Here is a 12,788-nt window from a genome sequence, read left to right as displayed (position 1 = left end):
GGAGAGGACTTTCTGGTTCCTGCTTCCGCTACTATGAGCAGATGACGTCCCAGGAAACAAATGCCTTTTGTAATATTTTTTTAATGATATTTGTAAAGCACTAACCTATGACCCAGGCACTGTTCTAAGTGCTGGGCCAGATACAAGCTAATTGGGTTGGACACAGTCCCTGTCCCACGTGGGGCTCAGAGTTTGAATCTCCATCTTCCAGACGAGGGAACTGAAGCCCAGAGAAGCGAAGCGGCTTACCCTAGGTCAAACGGCAGACAAGTGGCGGAACCGGGATGAAAATCCTCCAGGTCCTTGGGACTCCAGGACCTGTGTTCTTTCCACTAGGTCACGCTGCTTCTCAGTACTTGGTGCATAGTATGCGCTTAACAAATACCACAATTATTAATGATTTCAAGTACGATTATCATTATAATTCCTACAAGAGAAGTACAGGACTGTTTCCCTCATTTATCCTCAAAAAAGTTACCTTAGTGGGTGGGAGAGATGGTATTTGTTAAGCGCTTCCTGTTTATCAAGCACTCTTCCAAGCACTGGGGTTGATACAAGCTAATCAGGTTGGACACAATCTCCGTTCCCTCTGTGGGGCTCACGATCTTCACCTCCGTCTTCCAAATGACGTTAAGAGCAGTGAAGTGACTCGCCCAAGGACACCCTGGAGACAGGTGGCAAAGCCGCAATTAGAAGCCAGCTCCTTCTGCCTCCCAATCCCGCGCTCGATCCACAAGGCCATGCTGCTTCTCAGTCCTTGGAACAGAGCAAGCACTTAAATAGCACAGTTATTAATAATTACAATTGTTATTTCAAGAGAAGTGTAAGATGGTTTCTCCCACTTACCCTCCAAAAACTTAGCTTAGTGGGTGGGAGAGATGAATAAGCAAGGCCAAAATTGTGGAGACAAAGTCTCCTGGTGAAGATGGTGGGCGACCCTGGGCCCTAAAACTTGGAGCCTGAGAAACCCGTGCAAGAGTTGATGGTAGATGGTGTTGGCACCTTGCACGGTGCCGTCTACACTCCCTTAGTCCTTCCAAGGAGGCATCTTCTCACTGGGGCATGGAAGAGGAGGAGGAGAAGGGGGAGAAAAAAGAGGAAGAGGAGGAATAGGGTTGTGTGATGGGGGGATGAAGAGGAGGAGGAGGACTATTAAGCGTCTCTGTCTCCCGTGTGCAGGGAGAGCACTGTGCCAAGCACTGGGAAAGAATGTGCAGGCGAGAACTGAAGGGAGCCTTAATAACAATTAGGGCATTTGTTAAGACCCTAATATGTGCCAAGCACTATTGAAAGGGCTGGGGTTGATTCAAGTTCATCAGGTTGGGCAGAGTCCCTGTCTCATGGGGGCCTCGCACTCTTCATCCCCGTTTTACAGATGAGGTAACTGAGGCACAGAAGTTAAGTGCCATGGATGAGTGGCTAGAGCACGGGGCTGGAAGTCAGAAGGTCATGGGTTCTAATCCCGGCTCCACCACCTGTGGGCTGGGTGGCCTTGGGCAAGCCACTTCATTTCTTTGTGCCTCAGTTACCTCATCTGTAAAATGGGGGTGAAGAATGAGCACCCTGTGTGGGACGTGGACTGTGTCCAACTGGATTAGCTAAACATAGTAAGTGTTTAATAAATCCCATTATTATTATTATTATTATTATTATTGTTATTATTATTACCCAAGCAGCAGACATGTGGCAGAGCCAGGATTAGAACCCAGGTCCTTCAGACTCCCAAGCCCTTGCTCTATCCACTAAACCACGCTTTAACTGCCATCTCTATGTGGATGATTCCCACATCTACCTCTCCAGCCTGGACCTCTCTCTCTCTCTCTCTTTTTTTCTTAATGGTATTTTTGAAGTACTTACAATGTGCCAGGCACTGTACTAAGCCCTGGAGGAGAAGCAGGCTAATCACGTTGGGCACATTCCCTGTCTCGCTGGGGATCATATTCTTAATCCCCGTTTTATAGATGAGGTCACTGAGGCACAGAGAAGTGAGCTGACTTGTCCAAGGTGATGCAGCAGACGCGTGGCAGAGCTGGGATTTCAACTCGGGTCCTTCTGACTCACAGGTCTGTGCGCTATCTACTAGGCCATGTTGCCTTGCGTCTCCTCCTGCCTTCCTGCGAGCTCATCCTCTAGACCGCAAGCAGGGAATGTGTCTGTCCTTGTATTGCACTCTCCCAAGCACTTCATCCAGTGTTGTGCACACAGTAAGGGCTCAATAAACACAATTGAATGATAGAATGAACGGCACCTCTACTCGGATGTGCTGCCGACACCTCGGACTTAACACGTCCAAAGTAGAACTCCCTGTATTCCCACCCAAACGTTCCTTATTCCCGCCCAAATGCTCCTTTTCCAAATTCCTTCCCATCTGTAGACGACACCACCATCCTCCCTGCCCCTCAAGTCCGTAACCTTGACATTATGCTCAGCTCATCCCTCATTCGGTAACCTTGGCATTATCCTCGGCTCATCCTTCACTCAACCTATCGCCAAATCCTGGAGGTTTTATCTTCACATTTCTGAAGACAGAAATCCACCCTTTCCTCTCCGTAATTCTGGACCATACCAGACAACGGCCCTATTCCCGCCCCTCGATTCTCCCCCTACTCCCCTTCCTGCAGCCAAATGCCAGCCCTATTTCCCCTCCCCCTACACCAGTCATTGGCCTTATCTCACCTCCAGGTAGGATCTTAGGAGCCCATTCTTTGTAGGCTGAGCAAAGGTCCAACTGCAGAGATGACGCAGAAGGGAGAAGAGGGAGCTGGGGAAAAGAGGGCTTAATTGGGGAAGGCCTCTTGGAGGAGACGTGACCTTGGAAGGCGGGGAGAATAGCGGTCTGGTGTAGATGGAGGGGGAAGGAATTCCAGGCCAGAGGGAGAAGGCGGGAAGGGGGTCGGCGGCGAGCTAGACAGGATTTTGAGGCAGTGAGCGAGGTAGCACTAGAGTGCAGACTGGGTTGCAGTAGGAACTGAGTGAGGTGGAGGTAGGAGAGGGCGAGTTGATGGAGAGCATAAAAGCCCATGGTAAGGAGTTTCTGTTTGATCCCCATTTTACAGATGAGGTGACTGAGGCATAGAGAATGTAAGTGACTTCCCCAAGATCCCTCAGCAAGACAAGTGGTAGAGCCAGGATCAGAGCCGGGTCCTCCCGACTCCCAGCCCGGAGTTCTTCCCACTAGGCCACGCGGCTTCTTGTTCTTAGGCCTGTCTTCCTGTGGAAATGGGTTGCGCATGGAGGCGGGTTGTAATATCATAATAGTAATGGTACTTGTTAAGCCCTTACTAAGTACCAAACACCGTTCTAAGCTCTGGGGTAGATACAAATTAATCAGATTGGACACAGTCCCTGTCCCCCACTGGGCTCCCTGTCTTAATCCTCATTTTCCAGATGAGGTAACTGAGGCTCAGAGAAGGTAAGCGACTTGCCCAAGGCCACAGAGCTGTCACGTGACAGAGCCAGGATTAGAACCCGGTCCTTCTGACACCCAGGATCGTGCTCTATCCATTGAGCCAATATTTCCTAGGACCAACAGAACTCCTCTCCGGGCCTAGGCTAATTATCATCATCATCATCATCAATCGTATTTATTGAGCACTTACTGTGTGCCGAGCACTGGACTAAGCGCTTGGGAAGTACAAATTGGCAACATATAGAGACAGTCCCTACCCAACAGTGGGCTCACAGTCTAAAAACCAAACATACTAACAAAATAAAATAAATAGAATAGATATGTACAAGTAAAATAAATAAATAAATAGAGTAATAAATATGTACAAACATATATACATATAAGCTAATTTCTAGGATAGAGTAAGAAGTCGGGTTAATGATAGTTGTGGTATTTGCGGCTTGCGCTAAAGTGGGGTGGAGAAGAAATAATTGGGTTTCACACTGGGGCTCACAGTTCAAAACTGGTCTTGAATCCCCCTTTTGCTGATGAGGGAACTGAGGTGCAGAGAAGTGAAGTGACCTACCCAAGGTCACACAGCAGACAAATGGCGCAGCTGAGCTTAGAACCCAAGTCCTCTGATTCCCTGGCTTGTGCTGTCCACACAGTAAGCCCTCAATAACTGGGACTGACTGACTGACTGGTTGCTCTCTCCACTAGGCCACACCCCTTCTTCCACATACTGCTTAAAAATCCATCCTAAGTATTTATTGAACGCTAACTAGGTGCAGAACGCTGTACTAAGCACTTGGAGGAGTGCAATGCAATCAAATGAGGAAACACGTTCCCTGCCCATAAGGAGCTAACAGTCTGGAGTCTGAAAAGCCAGCTTTTTGATTGTCCTATTTCTGCTTATTAGATCTTCAATATTTTGGGCTTCCCAAATGGGATGAATGTGAGGCAGGGGAGAGAAATGAGAAGGGTTGTGGTAGGAACTGGGATTTTGAGGTTTTTCTGCTGCTTGGTTTGTTCCCTAGCAGATAGAGTACAGGCCTGGGTATCAGAAGGACCTGGCTTCTGATCCCGGGTCTGCCACTTGTCTGTAATGTATTTATTTATATTAATGTCTGTCTCCCCCCGTAATCTGTAAACTGGTGGGCAGAGAATTTGTCTGTTATATTGTTCTACTGAACTCTCCCAGGGGCTTAGTACAGTGTTCTGCAACAAGTCAGTGCTCAGCAACTATGACTGACTGACTTTGGTGGACATTAGGCAAGTCATTTCACTTCTCTGGGCCTCAGTGACCTCAGTGTAAAATGGGGATTAAGACTGTGAGCCCTATGGGGGACATGGGCTGTCTCAAACCTGATTACCTTGTATGTACCTCAGTGCTTAATAATAAGAATAATAATAATAATGGCATTTGTTAAGCACTTACTAATGCAAAGCACTGTTCTAAGCACTGTGGGGGGATACAAGGTTATCAGGTTGTACCGTGTGGGGCTCACAGTCATCATCCCCATTTTACAGATGAGGTAACTGAGGCTCCGAGAAGTTAAGCGACTTGCCCAAGGTCACACAGCAGACATGTGGTGGAGGCGGAATTCGAACCCATGACCTCTGACTCCAAAGTCCGTGCTGTTTCCACTGAGCTACGCTGCTTCTCTTAGTGCGACAGTGCCTGCCTGGCACATAGTAAGTGCTTAACAAATACTATTCCTTCCGTCATTCAGTCATATTAAGTTCTTCCTGTGTGCAGAGCCCTGTACTAAGTGCTTTGGAGAGTCCAATACAACAGTGGGCAAATACATTCCCTGCCTACCTCCTACTTAGACTAGACCCCATCTGGGACACAGACTTCACTGAACTATTATTAGTAGTATTATTATTCATATTATTATTATTATTCTTGTCATCATCATCATCATCATCATTATCATTATGAGCCCCACACGGACAGGGACTGTGTCCCACTTGATTTTTCATTCATTCCATCGTATTTATCCCATCCTTCCCAGCAGTATCTTCAGATGAGATCTCCTCCCTCCTCTCAAGTGTTACTCCATCCAGCTGTGCTTCGGACCCCATTCCCTCTCATCTTATGAAAACTCTCGCCCCTTCCCTCCTTAACTTCCATCTTCAACCGCTCACTCTCCACTGGTTCCTTGCCCTCTGCCTTCAAACATTCCCACGTCTCCCCCATCCTAAAAAAAGCCTCTCTTGAAGCCACTGCCCCTTCTACTTATCGCCCTATCTCCCTCCTACCCTTCCTTTCTAAACTTCTAGAACGAGTCGTCTATGCTCGCCGCCTCGAATTCCTCAACTCCAACTCTGTCCTAGATCCTCTCCAATCTGGCTTCCGTCCTCTACACTCCACCGAAACGGCCCTCCGATGACCTCCTTCTTGCCAAATCCAACAGTGCCTTCCACACTGTGGATCACACCCTTCTCCTCAGCACACTCTCCAACCTTGGCTTCACAGACTCCATCCTCTCCTGGTTCTCCTCTTATCTCTCCGACTGTTCATTCTCAGTCTCCTTTGCGGGCTCCTCCTCCCCCTCCCATCCCCTTACCGTAGGGGTTCCTCAAGGGTCAGTTCTTGGTCCCCTTCTGTTCTCTATCTACACTCACTCCCTTGGTGAACTCATTCACTCTCACAGCTTCTACTATCATCTCTATGCTGATGACACCCAAGTCTACATCTCTGCCCCTGCTCTCTCTCCCTCCCTCCAGGCTCCTATCTCCTCCTGCCTTCAGGACATCTCCATCTGGATGTCTGCCCCCAACCTAAAACTCAATATGTCCAAGATCGAGCTCCTTATCTTCCCTCCCAAATCCTGTCCTCTCCTTGACTTTCCCATCACTGTAGATAACACTACTATCCTTCCCGTCTCACAAGCCCGCAACCTTGGTGTCATCCTCGACTCTGGTCTCTCATTCACCCCACACATCCAATCCATCACCAAAACCTGCCGGTCGCACCTCCGCGACATCGCCAAGATCCGCCCTTTCCTCTCCATCCAAACCGCTACCTTGCTGGTTCAATCTCTCATCCTATTCGACTGGATTACTGCATCAGCCTCCTTTCCTATCTCCCATCCTCCTGTCTCTCCCTGCTTCCATCTATACTTCAGTCTGCTGCCTGGATTATCTTTCTACAGAAATGCTCTGGGCATGTCACTCCCCTCCTCAACAATCTCCAGTGGCTACCAATCAACCTACGCATCAGGCAGAAACTCCTCACCCTGGGCTTCAAGGCTGTCCATCACCTTGCCCCCTCCTACCTCACCTCCCTTCTCTCCCTCTACAGCCCAGCCAGCTCCCTCCATTCCTCTGCAGCTAACCTCCTCACTGTGCTTCATTCGCTCCTGTCCTGTCATCGACCACTGGCCTGGAATGCCCTCCCTCCACATATCTGACAAACTAGCTCTCCTCCTCCCTTCAAAGCCCTACTGAGAACTCACCTTCTCCAGAAGGCCTTCCCAGACTAAGCCCCCCTTATCCTCTGCTCCTCCTCCCCTCCCCATCACCCCCACTCCCTCCCCACAGCACTTGTGTATATTTGTACATATTTATTACTCTGTTGATTTTATTAATGATGTGTATATATCTATAATTCCATTTATTTTGATGGTATTGACACCTGTCTACTTGTTCTGTCTGTCTGTTCTGTCTCCCTCCCTCTTCTAGACTGTGAGCCTGTTGCTGGGTAGGGACTGTCTCTATATGTTGCCAAATTGTACGAATGAATGAATGAATGAATGAATCACATTTATTGAGCGCTTACTGTGTGCAGAGCACTGTACTAAGCCCCCGGAAGGCCTTTCCCGACTGAGCCTCCTTTACTCATCTCCCACTCCCTTCTGTGTCACCCTGACTCACTCCCTCTATTCCTCCCCTCCTCCCAGCTGCACAGCACTTATGTCTGGATCTGTCATTTATTTATTTCTGTTACTGCCAGTTAACCCCTCTAGATCGTAAGCTCGTTGTGGGCAGGGAATGTGTCCATCTGTTGTTCTGTTGTACTCTCCCAAGCGCTTGGCCCAGTGCTCGGCATTCATTCGTTCATTCATTCAGTTGTATTTCTTGAGCCCCTACTGTGTGCAGAGCATTGTACTAAATGGTTGGAAAGTACAATTCAGCTACAAGCACACAGTAAGCACTCAATAAATACGACTGACTGATTGACTCTTCAGCCTGGCTCTCTCTTTTTTTTTTTTCCCCCTCTTTTAAATGACATTTGCTAGGTGCTTATTCTGTGCAAAGCACTTTTCTAAGCAATGGAATAGGTACAAGCTAATCAGGTTGGGCACAATCCCCATCATTCATTCATTGTCAGTCCGTCATTTATTAAGTGCTTAATGTGTGCAGAGCACTGTACTAAGCGCTTGGAAAGTACAGTTCAGCAACAGAGAGAAAATCCCTGCCCACGACAGGCTTACAGTCTAGAAGGGGGGAGACAGACATCAAAAACCAGGAAGCAGGCATTAATAGCATCAGTGTAAATAAATAGAATCAGAGATAGGTATCCAGATCAGAACAAGTAAAACAGGATTTAATAGAAATAAATAGAATGATAGATATGGACCTATATACACAAGTGCTGGGGGTGGGGGGGGGTAGGTCAAAGGCAGCGAGTCGGGGGAATGTGGGGCTTAGTCTGGGAAGGCCTGCTGGAGGAGGTGAGCCTTCAGTAGGGCTTTGAAGGCAGGGGAAGTGTGATTTGCTTGGTGGATATTGGACATTTCCCTGTCCCACATGGGTCTCACAGTCTTAAATCTCCATTTTACAGAGGAGGGTACTGAGGCTCAGAGATATGAAGTGACTTACCCATGGTCACACAGCAGACAAGTGGGAGAGCTGAGCTTAGAACCCAAGTCCTCTGACTCCCTGGCTGGTGATCTGCAGGCAGAAAGCCCTCAATAAATATGACTGATTGATCGGTGGCTCTTTCCACTAGGCCACACCCCTTCCCCCACATACTGGGGGAACGCTCATCAAAGTTATTTATCGAGCGCTTACTATGCGCTGAGTACTGTACTAAGCACTTGGTGGAGTAGAATGCAATAGAATTAGCCTACATGTTCCCTGCCCATAAGGAGCTTACAGTCTGGAGTCTACAAAAAACAGTTTTTTTGCTTTTCCTATTTCTGCTTATTCGAACCTCAATATTTATGGCTTCATAAATGTGACCAGTGCTAGGGAGGGGAGGGAAATGAGAAGGTTTGCCTGTAGGAAGGATTTCTCCAGGATTTGCCTGCAGTTTGGGATTGTGAGGCTTTTTTTCCCCTTTTAAATGACATTCGTTAGGGGTTCACTCTGTGTCGAGCGCTGTTCTAAGCGCTGGGGTAGGTACAAGCTAATCAGGTTTTGCACAGTCCCCGTCCTGCATGGGGCTCCCGGTCTTCACCCCCATTTTACAGAAGTAACTGAGGCCCAGAGAAGCGAAGTGACTTGCCTGAGGTCACACTGCAGACAAGTGATAGAGCTGAGGTTCGAATCCAGGTCCTCGGACTTTCAGGCCTTGGCTCCAGCCACTAGGCTAAGCGGCTTCTCCACAGCTTTTAGGAAGAAGTCACCAGCCAAGTCAAATGGGGCTCAAGCTCTGACCCCTGTCTCCCAAACCCGGGCTCTTTCCATCATCATCATCATCAATCGTATTTATTGAGCGCTTACTATGTGCAGAGCACTGTACTAAGCGCTTGGGAAGTACAAATTGGCAACATATAGAGACAGTCCCTACCCAACAGTGGACGCTGCTTCTCCATATCTGCCATGGATTATATGAACGTCTGTCTCCCCCTGTAGAACAATAATAATAATAATAATGGCATTTTTTAAGCACTTACTATGTGCAAAGCATCGTTCTAAGTGTTGGAGGGAATACAAGGTGATCAGGTTGTCCCACGTGGGGCTCACAGTCTTCATCCCCATTTTACAGGTGAGGTAACGGAGGCACAGAGAAGTGAAGCGACTTGCCTAGGGTCACACAGCTGACAACGGGTGGAGACGGGATTCGAACCCATGACTTTTGACTCCCAAGCCCGTGCTCTTTCCATTGAGCCATGCTGCTCCTCTGAGCACGTACTGTGTGCAGAGCACTGTACTTAGCCCTTGGGAGAGTACACTGTAACACACAGACACATACCCAGCCAACAGTGATCTTCCAGTCAAGGTGGCGGAGGGGGACAGATAGGACTATAAATCAATAAATTCTAGATCTCAACATAAGCGCCGTGGGGCTGAGGGAAGGGTGAGGCCATGGAAGGCAATCCAAGTGCCTTTTTTTGTTGGTTTACTGGTATTTGTTACGTCCTTAACACGGGCCGGGTACCATGCCGGGCTGGGGGAGATACCAGCTAATCAGATTGGACACAGTCCATGTCCCTCATGGGGCTCCGAGTCATCATCATCATCATCAATCGTATTTATTGAGCGCTTACTATGTGCAGAGCACTGCACTAAGCGCTTGGGAAGTACAAATTGGCAACATATAGAGACAGTCCCTACCCAACAGTGGGCTCACAGTCTAAACGGGGGAGACAGAGAACAAAACCAAACATACTAACAAAATAAAATAAATAGAATAGCTATGTACAAATAAAATAAATAAATAGAGTAATATGTACAAACATATATACATATATACAGGTGCTGTGGGGAAGGGAAGGAGGTAAGATGGGGGGATGGAGAGGGGGACGAGGGGGAGAGGAAGGAAGGGGCTCATCCCCACTTTAACTGCGGTGCAGAGAAGGGAAGCAGTTTGCCTAGCGTCATCTAGCAGGAAAGTGGCAGAGCTGGGATTAGAACCCAGGTCCTTCTAACTCCCAGGCCCACGCTCTACCCACCAGGCCACAGTGCTTGTCTAAAAGTCACTGACCTTTTGTACTTTTCGCGCTTTCGTTCAATAGTATTTAATGATAGTCCGTTTTCATTCATTAGATCCTACTTCTTCAGCGCTTACTGAGTGCGGAGCACTGTACTGAGCGCTTGGGAGAGTACAGATATAAAGCTCAACAGACGTAGTCCTCGCCCAGAATGAGCTTACAGTCTAGAGGGGGAGAAAGACATTAATAGAAATAAATAAATGACAGATAGGGACACACATGCTGCGGGGCTGGGAGGGGGGATGAATGAAGGGAACGAGTCAGGGCGACGGAGAAGGGAGTGGGAGAAGAGGAAAGGGAGGCTTAGTCGGGGAAGAGCCCCATATGAGATGCCTGGGACAGTCCCCTACACACAAGACACTCCCCCTCAAAAGATCTGATCTCTTCTGAAATGCGCCAAGCTTTCTTGGTCCTCTTTCATTATAGGGATCAACCTAGTAAAAGTCAAACGTCGTTCTCCCATTTAAACCCTAAGTAATAGGGGAACATTTCTTGGCTAAAGTTTGATCAGCAACTTCTGTCTTGCTTTAGCCACCTTCTTCCTCAGTCCCCCCACCCCCACATCCCCCCCTCCCAACCCCACAGCACTTAGGTTTAAATCTGTCATTCATTTGTATTGCTGTCTGTCTCCCCACCTCTAAACTGCTCTTTGCGGGCCGGGGACGTGTCTATTTATTATGGATTCGTTCAGTCATATTTAATGAGCACTTACCGCGTGCGGAGCACTGGACTAAGTGCTCGGGAAGTACAATTCAACTATAAACAATCTCAGCTGTCTTCAACACTGTGGATCACCCCCTTCTCCTCAACACGTTATCCAACCTTGGCTTCACAGACTCCGTCCTCTCCTGGTTCTCCTCTTTTCTTTCCGGCTGTTAATTCTCAGTCTCGTTTGTGGGCTCCTCCTCCCCCTCCCATCCCCTTACTGTAGGGGTTCCTCAAGGGTCAGTTCAAGGGTCAGCACATAGTGATCACCTTGTAACCTCCCCAGTGCTTAGAACAGTGCTTTGCACAAAGTAAGTGCTTAATAAATGCCATTATTATTACTATTATTATTATGTGCGGAGGGAGGGCATTCCAGGCCAGGGGGAGGACGTGGGCTGGGGGTCGACGGCGGGACGGGCGAGAACGAGGTACGGTGAGGAGGTTAGTGGCGGAGGAGTGGAGGGTGGAGGCTGGGCTGTAGAAGGAGAGAAGGGAGGTGAGGTCGGAGGGGGCGAGGTGATGGACAGCCCTGAAGCCGAGAGTGAGGAGTTTTTGCTTGATGCGTAGGTTGACTGGCAGCCACTGGAGATTTTTGAGGAGGGGAGTAACATGCCCAGAGCGTGTCTGCACAGAGATGATCCGGGCAGTAGTGTGAAGTATAAACTGAATAATAATAATGTTGGTATTTGTTAAGCACTTACTATGTGCAAAGCACTGTTCTAAGCGCTGGGCACTGTTCTAAGCGCTGGAGTGGGGAGAGACAGGAGGATGGGAGATCAGAGAGGAAGCTGATGCAGTAATCCAGTCGGGATAGGATGAGAGACTGAACCAGCAAGGAAGCAGTTTGGATGGAGAGGAAAGGGCGGGTTGTGGCGATGTTGCGGAGGTGAGACCGGCAGGTTTTGGTGACGGATTGGATGTGAGGGGTGAACGAGAGAGCGGAGTCGAGGATGACACCAAGGTTGCGGGCTTGTGAGATGGGAAGGATGGTAGTGCCGTCTACAGTGACAGGAAAGTCAGGGAGAGGGTAGGGTTTGGGAGGGAAGATAAGTTCAGTCTTGGACATATTGAGTTTTAGTTGGTGGGAAGACATCCAGATGGAGATGTCCTGAAGGCAGGAGGAGATCCGAGCCTGAAGGGAGGGAGAGAGAGCAGGGGCGGAGATGTAGATTTGGGTGTCATCAGCGTAGAGATGATAGTTGAAACCGTGGGAGCGAATGAGTGCACCGAGGGAGTGAGCATAGGTAGAGAACAGAAGGGGACCGAGAACTGACCCTTGAGGAATCCCTACAGTAAGGGGATGGGGGGGGAGGAGGAGCCCGCAAACGAGACTGAGAATGAACGGCCGGAGAGATAAGAGGAGAACCAGGTAGAGGACGGAGTCTGTGAAGCCAAGGTCGGAGAGCGTGTTGAGGAGAAGGGGGCCGTCCACAGTGTCGAAGGCAGCCGAGAGGTCGAGGAGGATTAGAATAGAGTAGGAGCTGTTGGATTTGGCAAGAAGGAGGTCATTGGTGACCTTTGAGAGGGCAGTTTCGGTGGAGTGTAGGGGACAGAAGCCAGATTGGAGGGGATCTAGGACAGAGTTGGAGTTGAGGAATTCGAGGCAGCGGGTGTAAACGACTCGTTCAAGGAGTTTGGAAAGGAATAGTAGGAAGGAGATAGGGTGATAAGTAGCAGGGGAGGTGCGGTCAAGAGAGGGGTTTTTTAGGATGGGGGAGATGTGGGCATGTTTGAAGGCAGAGGGGAAGGAACCAGTGGAGAGTGAGCGGTTGAAGATGGAAGTTAAGGAGGGGAGGAGGGAAGGGGTG

Source organism: Tachyglossus aculeatus, chromosome 23, assembly GCF_015852505.1.
Source record: "Tachyglossus aculeatus isolate mTacAcu1 chromosome 23, mTacAcu1.pri, whole genome shotgun sequence".
NCBI classification, from domain to species: Eukaryota; Metazoa; Chordata; class Mammalia; order Monotremata; family Tachyglossidae; genus Tachyglossus; species Tachyglossus aculeatus.
Note: the sequence above shows the minus strand (reverse complement) of the source record.